The 5,459-nt window shown below is 38.1% G+C and overlaps 1 protein-coding gene across 1 annotated transcript in view; it reads right to left on the bottom strand.

The window, feature by feature from the left end:
* Smyd3 (SET and MYND domain containing 3) overlaps positions 1–5,459 on the bottom strand; it is a 325,260-nt gene that overhangs the window by 297,521 nt on the left and 22,280 nt on the right. The gene's annotated exons all lie outside the window — the stretch shown is intronic.

Below are 5,459 nucleotides of genomic sequence, written 5' to 3'. Positions count from 1 at the left end.
CCACCTTCCCAGCCCCCTACTTTCTCACTTTCTATGTCTATTACAGTCTACCTAAAACCTTCCTGTTGAAGTCTCCTCTAAAAATATCTGTGGAATGGGGTCATTTGTAACAAAACAATTGGAAGAGCAAATAGAGAACTATGTGCTCTTAACATTTTACACTTCATGCCATAATGGGGCAATGTTTAAAGAAGCTGACAAAAGTTTTCCTTAAAAAGACAACATCTTGAAGAATGGGAAGGAAGCCTGGGAGTAATAAGGAAGGACCTTATGTAATCAAAGATTGGGATGCAAGGAGCTGGGCTGAAAGGGAACTGACAAATGAAAAGGCTTTAAGAAGAGGAAGTTACTCAACCATGTCACTGTCACTGGGAAATGTGTGATCTAATTAATAAACATGCAGAGAACTCAGTATTACTTAGCAATGGCAAAGGTGAAGTACTTTCAAAAGAACTTTCAAAACCAAAATCACCCAAGTCTAAGAGGGTAGAAAGCAATCTTCTACTTCTGTGAACTGGAAGATTTTAAACTACACCAAGCACCATGTCTTGCATCCACAAAATGCAAAGGATGGTAAAGATTCTCTGCCGACTCCAACAAGCACATGTCATTCTTATCAGTAGTGAACTATCTGTAGCACAAAAAAAAAATCTAATATCTTTATTTCACTTAGAAGCTAAAAGCCTGAAGCAACCATTAGCAAACACACATGGATATTTTCCAGGAGTCAATTTCCAAATCTGATCACATCCCACCCTGCAAGGCTGACAAAATAGAAGCCAACTCATTCACTACTGATGATCTTTATTCAAAGACAAACTTCTTCCAAGTCAGAATGGTACTACCTCACCTAGGAGCCCAATGCCCTCTACACTGGAGGGCTGTTATGAAAGTAGTCACACCAAATGCATAGAAGCCCACTCCTGGGTGCAGAAGGTTAGCCATACCGGTGCATCTACTCACTCTGGGCAGTAAATATTTAAAGATGTGTTTTTCCTTAATGGGACCCAGACGCATCTGACCAGTTGCTTAGACCATTTAGTAATGTGGTCAAAGTCATCATACTGCTATTTTACATCAACTTTTTAATTAGATAATTCATCACCTTATTAATTCAAAATATTGCTTTCTTTTCTATTTCATAGCATACTACCATCATGAAACCCAACTGAGTTCATTAATCAAAGGCCTCTAAAATTTATGTAAACTTGATGCTCAAGTGACAAACACACTCCTGACCTTTCAAACAACAACAGTCATATCCAGCCCACAAATCAGACCATGCATGACACTGAAGCCAGACCGGACAGCTATATCCAGAATGCAAGGGATCATAGAATTGAAAAGTGAAGACTGAAACGGTTTTTTTTTTTGCTTTTTCCTGTGGTTCTCTGTTTACCAAAGAATAAAAATGGCATAAGAAAGGGTTATTTAGTGGGTTTTCCCCCTGTGTATTTATACTTTTTACTAAAATTGTGAAGCTATTGCAAAATATCACATTGATTATTTAATAAAACTCTAGGTCTTCAAAGTGTAAGATAGCCAAATGAAAATATATAAAACTGACTGTTGCATTGGTCTTATTTCTAACATGGTTGAAAATACAGTATCACTTATTTATTTGCAAATTACAAATTAGTGATGTTCTTGTTTTAACACATTTTTCACTGTTTCTCCATAGTAGAGGAAATCTTCCCCAGTAGGAATCTACTCAGAATGAAATGGAATACAAGAAGTATCACAGTACAAAAAACAGTTCCTCAAAACCACTTTCAAATCTATGCAATGTACACTGCAAAGCCAGTTGTGGCTCACACAGTAATCATTACATTTGGGAAAGGTGAGCTTCAGAGGTCACATATGTCCTCCCAAAGAGTGAAAATAATATGCTACAAGGAGAATTATTATGTTGTTTGAAAGAGAGAGGGAGGGACCATCTTCCCAAACAGATGTGGAGTTGCTAATCAAAAATTTCCTGAAAGTTGCACAACACTGTAAAATTAAACACTACCTCGCAGAGCTCTGGAAACACTAACAGTGGCATATGTTCTGTGGTCAGGAAGGTCACCTTTATTCTTGTTGCTTCCAATTGAATATATTTTTGAAGCATTCTATGCAACTAGCTCATGTTCTATCACATTTTTAATCAGTCTATCAAATACATTTTCAGAAAGGTCGTAAATCCAGACAACAGGTATATTTTTCTAGAATCATGCAAAATAAACCCAAAAGGTATTTTCCCTGTGCAAAAAATAAACTCAAAACTTGTTTACTAAAAGTTTAACCTATTAACCATTATTGAAAATAATTATGAGACAGAAAACACTAGCCATTCCATGCCATTTGGAACTTATGAGCACTAAAATAATCTTGTAATTTTATTCATGCTCTTAAGATACATATGAGAAAGAGTCTATTTATAACCTATGATTTTTGTTTCTTGTTCTGTGTTAAGAGAGACTCCACTAAAAATCTATCAAAACAAATACACAAATTCAATAACATTGCAGGATACAATTAACATTATTATTTTTACACTCTGATAATAAACTTGCTGAAAAGAAATCATGACTTAAAAACTGCTCTTACTAGAGGAAAATGTCGGTTCTTGTTTCAAAATTTCTTCTCATAAGGACAGAAATTCTCGAATCTCAAGAGATACCAGCACTGGGCATGACAGCAAGCAGCCATCTGAAACTCTGGTTTCCAGTCAGTCACAGGCTATGCTCACAACTGTAGGACAGCACAGGGAGACTTAAAATACTAATATCTTACACTCAAATACTAATTAAGTAGGGAGGTAGCAGCAGTGGTCATAGAAATTAATAATGCATGTCAGTTAACCATGCCATTATGGATGAAGGAGACGATATTATTCTTCCCATTTACAGATGGGCTCATATAGGTGGAGAAAATGTCACTGCCTGGGCTGAAGAGAGTGATAGAATCATCAGACTACTCAGCCTCCCAATTATATCTTTCCTCAAACTGTAATCTACTAACCTTAAAGGTTTATGTCTGTGATCAGTAGGATGCATACATTCTCTATTTGTAGCAAACGTTCAAGACCCAATCAGTTGTCCTTCCACTATGAATCCATTACAACATCTACCAGAAATGTGAGAAGGTAGACTGGAAGGAACAAGCATGTGGAGGAGGGATAAGGAAGGGGACAAATAGCCCCTCTTCTCTGAACAATTTGGAAGTGAGTTGAAGAGGTAAGTCTGGCCTTCATCTTTTTTTTTTATTTTATTTTTTATTGTGAGAATACCGTACAGAGGAGTTACAATTACATGGGCAAGATAACAAGTACATTTCTTACCAAGCATTGTTGCCTCCTCTTTGTCTCTCCTTCCCATCCTCCCCCTGGCCTTCATCTTTATGAGCATATCAACAATAGTGTGCTCACCAACTTCTCTAGATACCTTCTTTGTTAGATAAGCAGTCATTACCTTTCATTTCTCATACCTGATACTTGTTTCACTCAGGCACAAGCTCCCAGGAACACACAACCTAAGATATAAACATTTAAAAAAAAAGTTTTTCCATTCCTTTATGAATGGAGCAATGCCATTCTTTCTGATGGAAGCATAGAATTCCATTGTGTATATATACCACATTTTCTTGATCCATTTGTCCACTGAAGGGCATATGGGTTGATTCTATAGCTTAACTTTGGTAGACAATGCTGCAATGAAATGGTTGTGCTGATGGCTTTAGTGTAGACTGCTTTGTAGTCATTTGGATAAATGCCCAGGAGTGGGATTGCTGGGTCAGAGGGGAACTCTATGTTTAGTCTTTTGAGGAACCTCCACACTGCTTTTTAGAGTAGACAAACAAGTTAGCATTCCCACCAACAGTGTAGTTGCATTCCTTTTTGGCCCTATCCCTGCCAGCATCTGTTATTGTTAGTTTTCTTGATAATGGTCACTCTAACTGGAGTGAGGTGGATTCTCAATTATATTAAGTGAAGTATGCCAGACCCAAAGAAACACAGGTTGCATGGTTTCCCTCATTTGTGGCTCACACCTGTAATCCTAGCTACTCAAGAGGCTGAGATCTAAGAATCATGGTTTGAAGGCAGCCCAGGGAGGAAAGTCCATGAAACTCTTACCTCCAATAAACCACTCAGAAAACCGAAAGTGGTGCTGTGGCTTAAGTGGTAGAGCTCTAGCCTTGAGCTGAAGAGCTGAGGGGCAGCACCCTGGCCCAGAGTTCAAGCCCCATAACCAATAAAATATATACATACTGTTTTTCCTAGGAGATGGGAGGGTTTATTACACATTTCTCTACTTTTGTCTACATCTGAAAGCATTCACAATCGAAGAGTAAAATAAAATACAAGCTCTCAGAATTCCATATACCTTTGATGAGGGGGTAGAGGATACGAAAGAGCTGAGATCAGGGCTGGAACAGATCAGGGACAACACCCAGGCTTTGAGTCTGAACTCCAGGACCAGAAAAAAAAAAAAAAAAAGCTGAGAATGTCTATTACCAACACAGATCCTGATGAACACTTAAGAAGGGGACCAAAAGCAAAACAACACAGGATATATTTGAGGCCAAGGGAAGCTTTCTTCAAAGGCTGAGGGAGATGAGTTCACAATGAACTTACCCAGACTGACATGTGTGTGTGTACGTATATGCACACATACATACATACACAAATTCATACCTGCATAAATACACATACACAGGCACATGTATACACATGTATGCATATAAGCATACATATGAAAGCAGCCACTGTAGGCAGTGAGTGCACTGTGGGTACCCATTTCCTCTGCAAGTTTACAATGGTGGACTCATACTTCTCCAGCCACTTCCAATTTGCTGGATGAGATTTGCATCACACACACATACCATGCTGTGAGCTCAGGAGCGCATCCCTGAGATGGCAGGGGACAAAAAGGAGGAAAACAGAGAATAGAAAGAACAGTTTGATGTCTCAAAGAAATTTATGAACAGAAAAGTAACTACAAGTGATAAAAAATTTACTGAGGACTATCTTAGGCAGAAACAACACATCTGGGTCCAACTGACTCTCCAAAGTTCCAAAGATGTGTAAGATCTACTTCTGTAGCAAAAACATATACAAGTGTATGGGGAGAAAGACAGCATATTAAAACTCTGTCAAAAAAATTATCCTTTGTCATGTCCAAAACGAGCTTTACAACTTTGGTGGGGGGGAGGGAGGATTGTGTGTGGAGGGGGGGGGGGGAGGCTGGGAAGGGATGTGAAGGGTAAACAAAGGAGTAGGCTGCAATGCTTGATAAGAAATGTACTCATTATCTTACCCATGTAATTGTAACCCCTCTGTACAGTATGTTCACAATAAAAAAAAGGAAAATCTGCACCAAAAAAAATAAATAACAAGCATAGCACAAATAATGAGTGTGGTATTTATTTCCAGAACTAATGTATTCAATAAAAAGAAAGGATATCAAAATTTATACTTT

Source organism: Dipodomys ordii, unplaced genomic scaffold, assembly GCF_000151885.1.
Source record: "Dipodomys ordii isolate 6190 unplaced genomic scaffold, Dord_2.0 Scaffold35, whole genome shotgun sequence".
Lineage (NCBI taxonomy): Eukaryota > Metazoa > Chordata > Mammalia > Rodentia > Heteromyidae > Dipodomys > Dipodomys ordii.
This window is presented reverse-complemented; position numbering and strand designations above follow the sequence as displayed.